The following is a 17,288-nucleotide window of genomic DNA, read 5'->3' on the forward strand; positions in this document are numbered from 1 at the left end:
CCAAAATCTGACTCTAGGAACAGTACTATGTAAGAGTAGATAGTTGGCTGCTGCCTTTTTGTTGTTGTTGTTGTTGAAATGGTATTGTTCCATATGTGATTAAACTCTAACTTTTTTTATTTTTTTAAAGATTTTTTAAAAAAATTATTTATTTGACAGACATCACAAGTAGGCAGAGAGAGAGAGAAAGGGAAGCAGGCTCCCAGCTGAGCAAAGAGCCCCATGTGGGGCTCGATCCCAGGACCCTGGGATCATGACCTGAGCCAAAGGCAGAGGCTTTAACACACTGAGCCACCCAGGTGCCCCTAAACTCTGAATTTTTTTTTTTTTAAGATTTTATTTATTTATTTGTCATAGAGAGAGAAGCGAGAGCAAGCCCTACTACTTACATAGTACTGTTCCTAGACAGAGTGGCAGGCAGAGGCAGAGGGAGAAGCAGGCTCCCCGCCAAGCAAGGAGCCCGATGTGGGACTCGATCCCAGGACGCTGGGATCATGACCTGAGCCGAAGGCAGCCGCTTAACCAACTGAGCCACCCAGGTGTCCCTAAACTCTGAATTTTTAAGGCCAGATAATTGTTGGCTTTTTAAAAGGCTGCTCGGCCTGTTGCTGGCTGTGGCCCCCCACTAGCCAGAAGGGTTTTGTCTCTTGGTAGACGGAGCCAAAGGAAGGTCTCCTGTTTTCTTTCCCAGCATGAAACTGTGATTTCAGGCCACCTCAGTAGCAATTAAGTAGCTTCAAAAGTGAATCTGACTCATTAAACACTCAGCTGTCTGGGAGGACTTGGTCCTAAACTAAATCAGCCCCTCCTGTTCTTTTTTTAAAGTGTAAACGATGTTTATTAGGGTTTTTCAAGCTTTTATTTTTTATTTTTTTTAGGATTTTCAGGTTTTTAATTATATGAGTGATATATGTAATACTACTTTTTAAAGATTTACTTATTTAGTTTAGAGAGAGAGTGCGCAAGCAGAAGGGGCAAAGGGAGGGAGGGAGAATCTCGAGGCGACTCTGCACCCCCTTGGCAGAGCCCAGCATGGGTCTTGGACTCATGACCCCGGAGTCCCCACCTGAGCCCAAACCAAGAGCTGGATGCTCAATTACTGATCCACTCAGGCGCCCCTGTGAAAATACTACTTTTTTAGAAAAGTAATAGAGCAAAAGATAAAATTAGCCTAGACCACCCCACCTCTCTTTCCTCCCTTTTGTTCTGGGGGTAATCATGATGAACAGTTTGGCGTGTATTCTTGCAAAACTCTGTCTTTGCATTTACATAAATATATACTAATTAAAATGAATTCTTTTGTTTTATATGATTTCTACGTAAATAATGTTGTATTTCAGGCATTGTTCTGCAACTTACTTCAGTATCTTCAAAAGTGAGGAAACCTGGGGAGGAAAGGCCCAGTACAGGGAATATAATCGATGATACTGGAATATCATCGTACGGTGACAGATGGTAGTGGTGAGTAGAGCATAAAGTATAGGGTTTTCAAATCGCTATACTGTACACCTGAAACTAATGTAACATTGTGTGTTAATTACACTTCAAGAAAAATAATAATAATCATTTAAAAAATAAAAGGGCATATAACAACAACAAAGACTGACTCATTAAACACCCAATTGTTTGAGAAGATTTGGTCCTAAGTTTTCTCACACCCAGCACATTATGTCAGCTACCCCTGAAAGATACACCCAGAATCTAACTACTACTCACTAGCTCCATGCCCTTCACTCTGGTCCTTGCTTCAGCTCTTGCCTTCCTATGATCCATTGTCAATAATTCTTATAGAGTGAGTCTCTTCAAATTCCGGTCAGATATACCCAGAATTACTGAAAGCAGGGACATGAGCAGATATCTGTAAACCCACATTCATTGTAGCATTATTCACAATAAGCAAATCCAATGCCCATTAGCAGATGAATGGATAAGCAAAATATGTCATATATACATACAATGGAATATTTCTCACTCTTAAAAAGGAAGAAAGTTCTGGAGCACTGGGGTGGCTCAGTCGGTTAAGTGGCTGACTCTTGATTTTGGCTCAGGTCATGATCTCAGGGTCACAGGATTGAGCCCCACGTCAGGCTCTGTGCTCAACTACAGTCTGTTTCTCTCTTTTCCTCTGCTTCTTCCTATGCTCTTGTACACTCTCTCAGGTAAATTTAAAAAATCTTTTTTAGAAAGGAAGAAAGTAAAAAAAAATAAAAAGGAAGAAAGTTCTGTCACATGCTACAGCATGGATGAACCTTGAAGACATTCTGCTATGTGAAATAAGCCAGACATAAAAGCACAGATAGTGAATGATCCCACTTACATGAGTAGTCAAATTCATGGAGACAGTAGAATATTGGTTACCAGAGCTGGAGGGACAGGGGCCTGGCTAATTATTGTTTAATGGATACATTACTGTTTAATGAGTTTCAGTTTTGGAAGACGAAAAAGTTCTGGAGGTGGGTAGTGATAACGGTCAAACAACAACATGAACATATTTAGTGCTGAACTATACACTTAAAAATGCTTCAAGTTGCAGATTTTATCTTACATATATTTTATCACAATGAAAAAAAAATACATTAAAAATTTTTCATGACTCAGGACTGAAGTTCCTACACTGGCCCTCCTCCGTGTTTTGACCCCCCTCCCAACTTCCTGCAGCCCCCTCTTCTAGTTCACGTCTACTTCAGACACACTGGCCTCTGACAGCTCCTCAAACACACCAGGCTTGCTCTCTGTCTCAGGGCCTTTGCACTTGCTGTTCCTTCTGCCTGGTACATTCTCCCCGATATCTGCAGGGTTAGTTTCCTCACTTCCTGTAGGGTGACCATCCTATTTAAAATTCAACCTCCATCCAATCTCCTTTGGCCTGCATTTTTTTCCTCCAGAGCAGTTATTACCATGTAGAAAAAAGACTGTCTTATTTACTGTCTGTCTTCCCTCACTAGCATGTAAGAGTGTTACAGTGTTTTCAAGTTTCCAAGCCACAATCTGACCTTTCTCAGGATTCCCGGATGCAACTGAAAACCTCAATGGCAAAGTTGGAAGTTTGTTCTCAGATCTTCTTCCCTAGGTAAAGGCGTCCCGCAGAGCAGATTAAATTTTTTCTCTGGGCCAGGGCAGAGAGAAAAATGGAAAGGTATGTGCTCCGAGTGACCAGGTGAACCCTGAGCGCCAGCCTGGCTGTGCCCTGTGGGATCTGGGCTGTGTTGTTAGATTTCTGGGAACAAAGTGAAAACTGCCAGGCTTGGCAGGGGCCAGAAGCTTTTGAGGCTGGTTGGAAGGCCAGGCCAGGCAGGGACAACCGCACTCATATGCCCACAGGGCAGAGACAAGTGGGCAGGCCGGTTGTGTCAACACTGGGCACCATGGGAGTGGGGGTAATGGGGAACCAGGGCCCACTCAGCTGCCATGCAGTTGCAGACGGCCCAGGCCAAGCAGCAATGGAAGCCCTATGTCACCAGTCTACCTGACGGCTTATTTTCCAGAGAATCAGGAAGTTGATTTTTATGTGCTATTTCCTGACTTTTAAACATGGGCTCAAAAATTATTTTAATCCCATGTGGTCTGACAAAACATGTTTGAAAACTGGATCTCCCCCATTCCCCACACACCCCAGTCTAGGACTACCAGTTTATAGCTCTGTGGTTTAGCAATAAGCCTGAGAACGCGGACCTTGGTCGCTGAGAGGCCTGGTTTTTCCACGGTTTGGACAAATTCCTCGACATCTGCAAATCTGTTTATCTGTAAAATGGGAATGAAAATAGAACCTGTCGCATAAGATCGTTTGGGAGGATGAAGGAGATATAGCACACACGGGCCTGGCTGGTAGTACCAGAGTTCCATAATGCTAGTTGCAGGAATTAGGCTGGAAGGGCAGAGGGCCTGGGGAAATTGAAGGGAGAGAAAGAAGAATAACAAAAAGGACAGCATGGTGTCAGCTGTGTGCTGTGGTCAGAGCCATGCTGTGGACTGCGGGAATGAGACCCGGAGATCCAGACATCCGCTTTCCACCCTTGGACTCAAACTGCCAACCAAGCCAGAGCTCCCGCAATCGGGGCCTCCAGACCTGAAGGTGGCGCTGCATCTCCAAGAAGCTGTCTGTCTCAGAGGGAGATGCACGTCCGAAGCCGCCACTTCCCATCCTGTACTTAAACACCTGCAGCCTCTCTTTGAGCCTAACTCTGGGATTTTACACCTGCGCTTGTCCTAGCTTATTTACTTTAATTTGGGCCTGGGCATTCCAGACTGTCAAGGTTCTGTTAAAAAAAAAAAAAAAAAAAGTACTAACTGTCCCTCCTGGTTCCTTTTGTAGTTTGGATAACATTTTCACCAGAATCAGGAGTCTTTCGGGGACAAGCAACAGAAACCCCAACCCAAGATGGCTTGAGAAAAAAAAAAAAAGGGGGGGGGGAATGTATAGCTCCAGGCACCTACAAGGTCCAAGGGTAGGGCTACCTTCAGGTTGTGCTTGATGTGGGTCACATGACCAAGCCGGGACCCAGATGACCTGTCGTCTTTCCGGCTGGGATTCATTCCTAATCAGCCTCACAGCTGGAGCTCCAAGTCTGAACAACTCAGAAGCCAGTGGTACTCCGAAGGAGAAGTCTCAGTATAGACTTTCACTGGGTTAATCTGACTTGTGTCATGTTCCCTCCTTTGAACCAATCAGCATCCCAAGAGGAGTATAATGTGCAGATCGCGGGGCTGGGGCGTCTCAATCCTGAATGGGCTAGTGATGAATGAAATGAACATCTCAAAATATCTCAAAATATGGCCGAGGGATGAGGAAGTGGTGATTACCCTAGAGCTAAATCAGGTGCAGTTGCCTGAAGAAGAATGAGTGGATGATCAGTGCCTCACTCCTTCTGAAAAGGAAAAAATAAATAAATAAATAACCGTATTTTTTATGCAAAGTTTTTTTAAATAGTAGTTATATAGTACAGCATCAAACACCCCATTGATCACCAGGTCTGGCTTGGCTGATCTTGGATCCCCTTTCCTATCTTATTATCTTCCACAAATGCATTCACCTGACTAAAGAAAGCAGAAAAACTGTTCTTCTATAATAGTACATAAATATTCTATATAATTGGGGGGGGGGGTACTTAGAGGGTACATTATGGAACCAGAGTTCCATAATGCTAGTTGCAGGAATTAGGGTGGAGGGGCAGAGGGCCATCATGAATCCACCCAGACATGAATTCATCTAACTGTGCCATAGGTCTTCAGCTAGAAAAAGTCTTTTTTTTTTTCCTTTAATTTGGCCACATGATCCATAGTTCTTAACACCTGGTGAAAGCCCACGTGGACGTCCTCTGATATCCTTAAGACCAGAGCCCCAGTCCAAAAAGCCCCAAGTTCAATCTTCACGAACTCAAGCCAACTGAGAGAACACAACTCTCTTTGTTCACAATTGTTTATAATACATATCTTAAAATTGTTTAGCCTAACATCACCAGTCCATGGTTCCTAGACAACCCAATGCCAGCTCCTCCCACACTGGACATCATGACTCAGAGAAAGACACATCATCTGTACAAAGCTGCCCACAATAATATCATCCTAGAGAAGATACATCCCAATAATGTCCACCACCAGAAACTGGCCAGGAAAACCCAGGGTGTGAACCAAAAGGAAAACCCTCCCATAGAACATGGATTGGGTTGGACCATATAAGATTGCCATTATGTAGGTCAATGATAATAAAATATTAACAATTTCATATGGCCACAACTGAATCTACTAGGGCAGTGGTTTTCAAAGTGTGGTCCACAGACTTATGGGGTTGGGGCAAAGACCCGGTCAAGAGAAACATAAGATCAAAATTATTTTCATAATAATACTAAGGTGTTATTTGCCTCTTTCTCCATGTTGACATTTGTGCTGACAAAAGCAACAGCAATGGTAGGTAAAATTATGTGAAATTGTATTTCTTTCATAATATTTCAACGAAAACACATAAGGCAACAGACCGAATACAAAAGCAGATGCCAGAATCTAGTTGTTCTTTATTAAGCCAGATATTAAAAAGAAATTTGCAAAACTGCTAACCAATGTCCTTCTTCCCACTAATATTTTTTTGTTATGACAAATATTTTTCATAAAAGCATTTTAATTACATTAACATGTACTGGGTTTATTATTTTTATATATTTTTTAAAGACTTTATTTATTTGACAGACAGAGATCACAAGTAGGCAGAGAGGCAGGCAGAGAGAGAGGAGGAAGCAGGCTCCCTGCTGAGCAGAGAGCCAGTCTCGGGGCTCCATCCCAGGACCCCGAGATCATGACCTGAGCTGAAGGCAGAAGCTTTAACCCACTGAGCCACCCAGGTACCTCTCCTTAAGGTATTTTTAAAATTTTACTTGAAGTAACTAATACTGTACACAGCCATCTGCTGCAGCTAAGTACACAGGCTCTGGATTTAGACTATCTGGGTTCAAATCCCAACTCTGACACTTCTAGTTGTGTGACCTTGGGCAATTACTCTACCTATCTACACCACTTTCCTCATCGATAAAATAGGGATACCTATTGAACCCCATGAGGTTTGAAGTCTGTGGACATCCATATACATAGACTTTGTTCTTGTTAAGTGCTATATAGTATTCCATAGAATAAGCATGCCACATTTTATTTCATTATTTCTCCACTACAAACAATGGCAATAACAAACTTCCTTCTACTTGCAAAGGTTCACAGATTTAGTGTCAAAAATCTTTTTGATTGACTCACTTTCTCCAGCAGGGCTCAGCCTCTAGAAAGTTCAGTCTCTCTGGTAGACAGAACAAAACCCTCCCAAAGATGCCTATGTTCTCATTCCCAGAACCTGTAACTGTTAAATTACGTGGCAAAGGGGAATGAAGATTGCAGGTAGAATTAAGTTAGGCAACCAGCTGGCCTAGCAATGGAGAAATTATCCTGTGTTATTCAGGAAGGCCAAATGCACCCATGAGGGTCTCTAGAAGTGGAAGAGGGTACAGAAAGGAGAAAACTAGGGGCGCCGGGGTGGCTCAGTGGGTTAAGCCTCTGACTTCCACTCAGGTCATGATCCCAGGGTCCTGGGACTGAGCCCCACATCAGGTTCTTCCCTTAGCAGGAGTCTGCTTCTCCCTCTCACTCTCCCTCTGTGCTCTCTCTCTCTCTCTCAAATAAATATACAAAATCTTTTAAAGAAAGGAGAGAGTGAGACAGATAGTGCAGGAGGGCTCAGCTCCGTATTGCTGGTTCTAAAGATAGAGGAAGGGGTCACAAGCCCAGGAATGGAGGCAGTATTTACAAGCTAGAAAAGACAAGAAAAGAGATTCTCCCCTAGAGCCTCTAGAAGGAACACAGTCCACCCACTTCTTGATTTTAGGGGTGTTGGATCTCTGACCTCCAGGACTGTAACATAATAAATTCATGTGTATTAAGCTAATACATTTGTCCTTACTTGTTAAAGCAAGAGAGAAAAGGAATCCAGTCTCTCCCACAGGTGGGATGGAGAAGGCTAACTTTGGGGGGTTTGCCAGGGATGTGTGAACCACGCGTCGAGGATATTGGCAAGAAAGTGGCTGAAACGATCTTCCTTGGAACCTTGACCTGCTGAAGAGACTAGAGGAGGAAAACAAGTGAGGACAGGAGGAAAGGGGAGGGCCTGGCCGGGAGTGGAGGCTGAAACAGGGGTGCGGTGGGAGTCCAGGGAGGAAGCCCCGAGGCCCCAGCGGCCCGGGGAGCCTGTTTGAATTTCTAAGGCAGAGGCGGGGCCTTCAGGGAATGGCTGGGATCCAGGAGTGACCTTGGAGGGGGCGGCTGAGTCAGAGAGAAGGAGAAGGTCACTGGGACACAAGAGGTGAGCTAATTCCATCTCCTGGGCCCGCGGAGGTTCAGGGACAGTTTGGGGGAAATCTCCTGCAGGAGTCTGTCCTTGCAAAGCTTCTAAAATCCCCAGCTGGCCCAGAGGGCAATCTGCGGGGGTGCGGGGGGTGCGGGGGTGCGGGGCGGGGCGGAAGGGACAGGGGTGCCGTGCGTTGCCTGCCTGTGCTGCGTCTGGGTACCCCGTGGGGTAGGACCGAGCCGTTAGGGTGTGTGTAGCCTGCGATGTGCCGGGGAAGGACAGCCGGGGCAGGGGACCCACCGCACATATTGCGGCTTCCGTGGGTGCCGTGGGGGTCCGGACGTGCGCAGAGTGTGGGGTGCGCACGTCGGCGGTGGGGGTGTCGGGTGTTGTGGGGACGTGGGGGTGGCACGTGGGTGCGAGTGGGTGTGCCCGACCAGAAGCTGGGCGGCCCGGGCCCTGGACGCGGGGGTGGCCCGCAGTCGGCGCCACCAAGCTCCGCCCGCGGGCGCTCCCGGGCTTCCCGCCCCCTCGGCTGCTCCCTCCCCGTCCCCGTGGCCGCGCGCGCTCCCAGCCCCGGCGCCACAGCCTCCCCGGCCACCACCGCCGCCGCGGCCGCCGCTGTCACCCTCGCCGTCCGGAGCCGCAGTGGGAAACAGGTATGACAGCGACCCCGGGCGAGCGCAGGGGGCGCCCTGCCGCCGCGCCTTCCCCCGCGCGCTCCGTCAGCCCCGCCTCAGTTTCCCTGGGTGGGTGGGGGCGCCCGGGCGCCGCAGGGACCCGGCTTGGGGGCACCGGGGGAGGACCGCCTGGTGACAGAAAACCTTGGAGCGGGAGGCGGAGGGAAGGGGAGGACCCGGCGAGTCCCAGGAGGGTCGCGGTGCCGGAGAAGGCGGAGAGGGCCACGGTGTCCTGGCGCGGAGGGGCGGGGTGAGCTGTCGTCCGGGGAGGGTGACACCCGTGAAACCCGTGAGCGCCGACTCACCGCCGCGTGTCGTCAAACAGAACGGCGAGACTTCAGCCCCAGAGCATCCCAGGCCCGTGGGCCTCTGCGGTGTTCCCATTTCACCGACGGGGAAACTGAGGGGCAGAGTGTGGCCAGCCTTGCTGGTGTCCGGGTGACAATTACTGAGCCCAGAAGTCTGACCCCAGAGCCTGCGTCTTGGCCTCTCTTGTCAGCGGCCCCTGGGGGCCCCAGGGTTGGGCCTGGTCTCTGCGTGGCCCCCTGCTGGGTGGGAGTTCTGTAGTCCTGACTTTTCCGCTGGCCCAGGCAGGAGATGGTTGGGAACAGTGGGTGTGTGGGGCGGCAGGGAGCAGGCCCTTCCCACCGCAGCATGGAGGGAGAAACTGAGGCACGGAAAGTTTAGGCAGGAAGCGGCAGAGCTGCTTCCACGCGTAAGAGGCACAACAGCTCCCTTGCTTCATTCCCACCCGGGAGCCGGTCCAGAAGCCAGCGCTTGTCTCAGGCAGCAGAGCCCTCTGAGAGTCCACTGGGGGACTTGTGGAAATGCCTACCTGAGGACTAAGCATCCCCGTGGCCCCCACCTGGCATCCACAGTGACTCAACCTACCTATACTGAACTGTGATTCCAGCAGGAACACAGGGACCCGTCCACCGAGCCCTTTTGGCTGTAACCTTCCAACTCCTGCCCTCCCTGCTTCCCGAAGGTATCCACCTTTGTAACTCGGGGTGTTCCTTCTGGACCTTTCCTACACCTATGCAGTCACATAAGTGCATACCTACAGAAAATATATAAAATGCTTAGTGATGCTGTAGACAGAATATGTAACAGAAATGGGATAATCTATCCATATTCTGCAACTTGGACCCCCCCCCCATCATTTCTTTGAGAGTTACCTGTTGTGCATATAAATCTAACTTGGTCATAAAAAGTAGGGGGCTTGGGGTACTTGGGTGGCTCAGTTGGTTAAGCGGCTGCCTTTGGCTGGGGTCACGATCCTAGGGTCCTGGGATCCAGCCCCACATCAGGCTCCCTGCTCGGGAGAGAGCCCGCTTCTCCCTCTCCCTCTGTCTACTACTCAGCCTACCTGCACTCTCTCTCAATCTCTCTCAAAAAAATAAGTAAAATCTTTTTTTTTTTTTAATTGGGCCTTTAAAAAAAAAGATTTATTTATTTTAGAGAGAGAGAATAGGGGGCGGGGCAGAGGGAGAAACTGTAGCAGACTCAGCGATGACCCATAGCCCAGAAGTGGGGGCCTCATCCCCCCGCAGCCAAAAGCAAGAGCCTGATGCTTGACCCCTCCACCACCCAGTGTCCCACAGGGGCTGTTTTAGATTTCAGCTTTTTCTGTAAGTTGACATCTCTGGGTTAAGTAGGATTTTTGTGCTTTGTCCTAAACTAACTTCAGAGGATCTCTATTTGCAGGCCAACATCCTCTCTTCTCCATTATACATGTGCACAAATGCACACATGTGCACCGGGTGCACACACATGCACATGCGCACACCTCGTGTACCTGCGTGCCCGCATATACATGCTTTCATGCAGGTCTACACGATACACGCACATGTGTTCACATGTGGGTGCACTGCACACAAGCAAACCCACGTCCATAGGCGCAGGTGCACATATGCACACTTCTGCCTGTGGGCAGGGACAAGCATGGCACCCCCTCTACCTGCCATCTCTGCTGAGCCCAGAGGCCAGGGTCTGAGGCGTGCCACAAGCTCTGCCTATCCAGGCTCCAGTGGGCAGAGTTCCCAAAAGGGACAGCCTCCAGGGAAACTCTCTGGATGTCCCCAGTAGGAGCCAGGGTAATTAGGAAATGTGGCTGGCAGATGGGAATGTCCTGGGTCTTATTTGTGTCCCACACACTTTCGCGTTCCCGTCCGGGGGATGAGCGTGTGAGTGTGCGTGTGCTGGAACGTGTGTCAGCATTTTGGTGGAATGCCTGAACACAGCCGGCTGGGGAGAAGCTGGAAGCGGGTGGCGCTCGTCCTACCATCCCACTGCTTCCTAGCCTGGGCAGTGCCCTCCCCCTGCATGAGCCGCAGCTTTCTCATCCGCACCCGGAATTGAGGACGGGGCAACCTCCCGAAACTGCGGAGCGCATCAGTGGGATGACGAAACAAAACACTCACCCAGGGTATCGTCAGTCCTCGGTAAGCAGGAAGTGTCGTCCTGGACACAGGAGACCCTGAGATGGTCCCTGGGCGGAGGAGACGCTCCGAGTCACCACCGGGCTGTCATTTCTTGTGCACACCCCGAGGCCAGGCTGGAGAATCCTGAGTGCTGAGTGGGCTGGAGGATGAGATTCCTGGTTGTTGAGCACCAGGCTCAGCTCAGAGGCACCCAGAAGCAGCAGGTGAATTGTGCTTCCTGCCCCGTGCGAGGGCACAGCCGTGAAGTGAGTCGAGGTCCCCACCTTTGAGATACAAGAGACAGCAGAAGTTGCCAAGGGCAGCCTGTGGGCAGCCTTTGGGAGGCCCATCCCGCTCTTTACATTTTAGATTACTCTCAAATTTTAAAAAAGTAGGAGACGTCACATAAAACTCTGTACGTCCGGGACGCCTGGGTGGCTCAGTTGGTTAAGCAGCTGCCTTCAGCTCAGGTCATGATCCCAGCGTCCTGGGATCGAGTCCCACATCGGGCTCCTTGCTCCACAGGGAGCCTGCTTCTCCCTCTGACTCTGCCTGCCTCTCTGTCTGCCTGTGCTCGCTCTCGCTCGCTCTCTCTCTGACAAATAAATAAATAAAATTTAAAAAAAAAAAAAAGAACAAAAAAACCAACTCTGTACGTCCGGATCCCCTCGAGAAATCAAAAGAGCAGACAGCTCCAGGCCCAACATTCAGCTACCCCCTTCTTCAAGGGGATGGGTACCGTCCACACGGTCCCCACTTGGCCCACTCCTCGTTCGTAAAGCACAGCATGCCACAAAATCTGACTCAAAACCTAGACTCACAGCGGGCGTCTACATCTCAGCCCAGCCACAGACCAGTGGTGTGGTCTCGGGGAAACTGTTGAGCATTTTTGTGACTCCATTTCCCCAAAAGGAAAAGTGAGCACTTGCCTCAAAAGGTTATTTTAGGCATTAAATGAGTCCACAACCTAAGCCTCTTAAAACATTGTGTGGTGTACAGGCCTCGCTAAGCGTTGATAATTCTGTTAGCTGTTAGCCACCCAGTCCCTGTGATAGCAGAGTTTGTACTCCTGAGTGCGCTTGATACAAATAAACAATCTGGAAACACAAGTGAGGGAGGAAGAAAGAAAGGAAAGGAATGCTTTGAGGCCCTTTTTCAATTAGCAATAATCGCGCCTCGGATAAACCTCATTGGCTACGATACTGCCACTGCGCAAAGCTGGAGCCCCTTTTTCAAATAAGAAGCTGCCATCCTTGATAATTTTTCTTCCCAAAGACAGGAAGAGGACAGCTTTTCAGGGAAAAGATACAGAGGAGGGGATTCTAAGGTGGGTTTTGAAGGATGCATAGGAGTTTCTCTGGAGCTGTAGGGTGAAAAAGGCTTTGCCCCACAGAGAAGACAGGAAAGGACCTTGAGATCACGATGATGGGGCTTATGGCAGGAAAGGGGATGAACATTTTTTGCGCACCTACTGTGTGCAGCTGTTCTTAATCATCACCCCGCTGGGGGCGGTGCACACCCTCACAACGCCCCTGGCAACGAGGTCTGTGATCCCCCATTTACTGATGAGTCAGAGGCTCAGCGGGGTGAGCACTTGCCTGAGAGCTTGCACAGTGGGTCAGTAGGAGAGCTGGGGTCAGACCCAGATCTGTCCGATTCTAAAGCCCGTGCACCCCCCTCTGAGCATGGTTTCTCCTCGTAAAGGAGATAGTCCTATCAAAACCTACCGCACAGGTTTGTTGTGAGGATTAGACGAGAAAATTAAGGCACAGACCTCGGCACGCGACCTGGCAGAGAGCAGTTGCTCTGTTATTTTCCTTGGAACAAAGCCTGTGTTTCTCCAGACCTCTCAGCCTCACTCAGACCAGTTGGGGGAGTCCAGGGAGCGAATGAATGGCCTGGGCCAGCGGGTCTCAAACTGTGGTCCGTGGACCAGAAACATCCGCGTCAGCATCAGCTGGAGCTGGTTTGAAGTGTGAATTCTCAGACCCACCTTAGACCTACGGAATCAGAGACCGGGGCTGGGGCCCGATATTTGACAAACTCTGCAGGTGATTCTATGGGTGCTGAAATTTTCAGGATCCCTGGCCTAGAGGAAAGCTTCAAATGAGACCCCCTTCAGCCAGCTGCGCCCACCTCCCACTAGAATTTTCTCCGCAGGAAGTCCAAAGCTGGAGGATAGGTCCCCCTCCACGCTGGGCAGTTCCTGAGGGGCCTAGTGGAGGTCCTGGGGCTTTTATTCTTTGGAACTTGCTCTCCTTTCTAGTTTTACAGCCTCTAGTCTGCCCACCTTGAGGGTCTGGGGCAAGATTTGGCTTTTAAGGAGCTAAAAGTAAGGCATACCCCAGGCAGCTGAGGACCATCCCCTGCCCCCCCCCAAAAAGCCTGTTATTAGAGACCCTTCTGTGCCTAGGGGGCTCGGTGGGTCGTCCGTTCTCCCTCTGCCCCTTTGAGAACATGAGTCCAAGCAGGAGTCCTGAGCAGTGGGGAAGGACCCCAGTACTCTGCAGCAAGAGCCATTAAGGAAGTCCCAGGTCAAGTGACAGAGAAGTGAGTCCAGGCTGGGGACAGTAACATACTGTAGAGGACCTCCAGTCCAGAAGCAGGCTCCTTCCATGTGTCCTCTTTGAAGCGCTAATGAAGAGTGGGAGGCATTCGGGGTGCTTGGGGGGCGCAGTCTGCCTTCGGCTCAGGTCATGATCTCAGGGTCCTGAGATCAAGCCCCACATCGGGCTCCCTGCTCAGTTGGGGGTCCCCATTCCTCTTTCCCTATCCCTACTGGTGTTCTCTCTCTCTCTCTCTCTCCCTCTCTTATTTTTTAAAAAGGATGGGAGGCAGTGTAGCCTAACGTGTGGAAGCATGGCCTTGCCTTAAAGATCAAAGTTGCTGAGACTGCCTACTTAAAAATCAGTATTTCCTGTATGACCCAAACCAAAAGCACCCATCAGCCTGCATATCAAACTAGTAAAAATAATAATAATAATAAATCTGTCACTTCTGTGGCAAAGAGTTAATTTCACGGATAAAGAGCTCTTACAAATCAAAAAGCAAGCATCCCATCCACAAAAGAAAAAAAAAAGAGAGAGAGAGAGAGAGAAAAAAGGATATGATTTGGCTGTTCACGTAAAAAGAAGTACATAGAAAGAAGCATAAATTCAAACAGACGAAAAGATGCTCAACCACTCTTCAAAAAAAAGAGAATGGCACAGCCAAACCACCGTGATCCTGTTTTCCACCTGCCAGATCCCTGGGTTACGCTCCATGTTGGAAATGGGGGTGGGGGTGACCAGCACGCTCCAACTCTGCCAGTGGGAGCACAGACTGGGGTACCCTCGGGGCAGGGGGAAGTTAGGAAACTGTTGACATTTAAGAGGCCCATACCTCAGGGCTCTGCAATTTCACCTGCAGGAATTTACCCAGTGGATATGTTTGCATTGGGCACAGCATGTTTGAGCAAAGATAGTCAGCGTCGTGCATAAGAGCAGAGAGCTGCAAAGTAAACACTCATCAGAAAGGAGCGAAGTCCAGTAGGTGTGGGAAGAGCCACACAAGAGAATACAATGCAGGGCGCCTGGGTGGCTCAGTGGGTTAAAGCTTCTGCCTTTGGTCCAGGTCATGATCTCAGGGTCCTGGGATGGAGCCCCGCATCGGGCTCTCAGCTCAGTGGAGAGCCTGCTTCCCCCTCTCTCTCTGTCTCCCTCTCTGCCTGCTTGTGATTTCTCTCTGTGTGTGTCAAATAAATAAATAAAATCTTAAAAAAAAAAAAAAAGAGAGAGAGAGAGAGAGAGACAGAATACGATGCAGCCATTCAGAAGAAAGCAGTAGCTTCTTTGTTTATGGGTGTGGAACCATCTCCCAGATCTATTGATAAAAGAGAAAGGCAGGGTATGGAACAGTACAGCACTCCGCCATCTGTGCGCAGAGTCCCTTTACAAAAAGACAAGCTAAGCATATATATGTAAATTATTGCATGCACACATTAAACCCTGGGGGACACTCGGGAAGCCTGTGGTAGTGGTTGACTTTGGGGAGGGAAGCACAGAGAGCTTAAGTAACTTGCCTCAGGTCACACAGTGGAGAAATAGAGAGCCAGGGTTCTGACCTCTGGAGGTTAGCACGCCCAGGTTAAGAATCCCTGCATCTTTTGTGTATTCCTACCAGCTCGGAAGATTTCTTCTGCATTTATATTTTGTTATTTACATTATAGAAACAGAGAATTTTTTAACTTTGCAAATACAAAGTGAAATAAAAAACAGATGATGCTTTTGCAAACTCCTTAGACCCTGTCCCCATCTGGACCTGCTGGTCCTAGTATTTGCTCCAGTGGGCTTTCCAGTCTCCCTGTCCTCCTCATCCTGACCTCCTATGATAGCCCCAGAGATGCAGAGAAAGCACTTGGCGAGGACAAAGTCCTTCAATCCTTGCAGGGTTCCTGTGAGCCAGACCCTCTTGCACAGCCCCATTTGCAGGTGGGAAAAGTGAGTCTCAGAGAATTACACACACTTGACCAAATATTCACAGCTCAGAAGTGATGGCACCAAGGACTGGAACCTGTACAATCCCCCACGGACTTTTTTAAAGATTTTATTTATTTTATTTATTCATTTGACAGAGATCACAAGTAGGCAGAGGAGGCAGGCAGAGAAAAAGGGGGAACTAGGCTCTCTGTTGAGCAGAGAGCCCAATGTGGGGCTCCATCCCAGGACTCTGGGATCATGACCCGAGCCAAAGGCAGAGGCTTTAATACACTGAGCCACCCAGGCGCCCCCGCCACGGACAGTCTTGAGGACTGCAGGGCATGGGGAGTCGTGGACCAGTGGTACCCCCACAACAAACAAACCCCCTTCCTTGCAGACTTCTGGAACAACCTGGGCAGCCTTGCTTCCTCCTGATGTGCCAGGGAGCTCATTCCCGAGCCCAGGTCTGGAAGGAAGGCTAAGACCTGGCAAGGCTGGTGCGCCCTTGGGCAGGAGCTGCCGGAGAGCTGGCTGCAGGGCCGCCTCCCCAGACCAGCGCCCCCGCCCTCTGCAGGCTGATTCCTGTGGCTGATTCCTGCAGGCTCATCCACTGTGGGTCTCTCACCTCTGCTCCACGTGTGGACCTTGTTGATTTTCTAGTTGGAAGTCACCACCTCCCACCCCAGGAAGGATCAGCTTTGTCCTTCCGCCACGGTTTGTGCCGCACTGAGGAGCTGTGCAGGGGCTTTGAGGAGTTTGGTGAGAGGGACCACGAAGGATCTCTCAAATGGAGGGAGGGGCCGCATACTGGGCCAGGAGAGTCCTGGTTGACGGCTGACTGCGGGGGGAGGCCATTCCTGTCCTCAGAGGTCCTCAAAGCATGAGCACTGAGGTTTTCCAGGAGTCCTCGAGAGGCAGTTTGTCCAATTGTTGAGTTTGGGAGTCAGCAGTTGGCATTGGAGCTGGGCTCTGTGTGACCTTGGGCTTGATACTTAGCCTCTGAGCCCCAGGACTGGCCTGTGGCCTGGGGATCGTAGCACCAACCCCCCCGCAAGGGCTCCGGGCAAGCTGAGTGTGCCGCACCTTAGCTCAGGGTCAGGGGTCCCTCAGTCACCAGCCCTACCCCTCTCCCTGCTCCAGTGAACTGCACAAAGGCAGTGCTCCTCTGCAGGGCTTCCGGAACAGAGGAGGGTGGGGCCGTGGGAGGCCAGGAGGAACACCTTCACCTGGAGAGCTCAGGGAAAGTTGAAAGATCAGATCGGGGCCTGGCTGTGTGTGTCCAGGGAGGGGTGATGTTCAAGTGCAGAGCAACTCACACGCTGTTGGAACAGGAGCCGGTGTGACGCCTCTGACACGAGATAACACACCGGTGGCAGCCCGGCCACGGCGGACGGGCCCGGTGAGAAGGTCTCCCCCCGACACACATACAGAAGGCAGAACCTGGAAGAGCAGGGTGCTGGTTGAGGGGCAGCGGAAACCTCTCGATCACGTAGGGAGCGCTCCCTGAAGGCTGCAACACTCGTCCTCCGGGGTTTAAACTTCTGGAAGGCAAGGTTTTGTCTGTTTTCTTCACCGCTTTGCCACTGCAGCAATGGGCCAGGCACTGGACCTGCAGCGCTGAGCAAGCCACGTCTGCCAGCCCCCAGGAAACCCCTTGGTCCCTCTCAGAGACTCCCTCTCCATCCTCATTTCGACTCCCGAACTCCCACGGGGGCCCACCATTGGCTGAACGGGCGGGGGTGACTTCTTGTCGGGTCTTATGATCTGGTTGGCCAAAAGCCCCAGCCTAAAGGCCGCTCCCCGAAGCCTGTGGTTCCCTCAAGGAGTGTGGCCACCGCACCAGGGAACCGTGCTGCTTTGCTCACCTTACCCGTGGGGGTGAACTGACTTCAGGGGTCTCTTCCAACACGTG

General features: G+C 50.2%; 1 protein-coding gene and 1 pseudogene across 2 annotated transcripts in view; one reads left to right on the top strand and one right to left on the bottom strand.

Annotated features, from left to right (window-relative positions):
* Positions 1–7,809: 7,809 nt before the first annotated feature.
* Positions 7,810–17,288, top strand: part of SCNN1B (sodium channel epithelial 1 subunit beta) — a 58,363-nt gene continuing 48,884 nt past the window's right edge. The window contains exon 1 of one of the 2 annotated variants that reach the window (XM_059415120.1): positions 7,810–7,831. The gene's annotated coding sequence lies outside the window, so the exon portion shown is untranslated. Of the gene's footprint in view, positions 7,832–8,191; positions 8,476–17,288 lie in introns of those variants that run through there. The other variant, XM_059415121.1, reaches the window with a different exon arrangement.
* Positions 12,071–12,139, bottom strand: LOC132027321 (U4 spliceosomal RNA; annotated as a pseudogene).

Source organism: Mustela nigripes, chromosome 11 (assembly GCF_022355385.1).
Source record: "Mustela nigripes isolate SB6536 chromosome 11, MUSNIG.SB6536, whole genome shotgun sequence".
Classification (NCBI taxonomy): Eukaryota; Metazoa; Chordata; class Mammalia; order Carnivora; family Mustelidae; genus Mustela; species Mustela nigripes.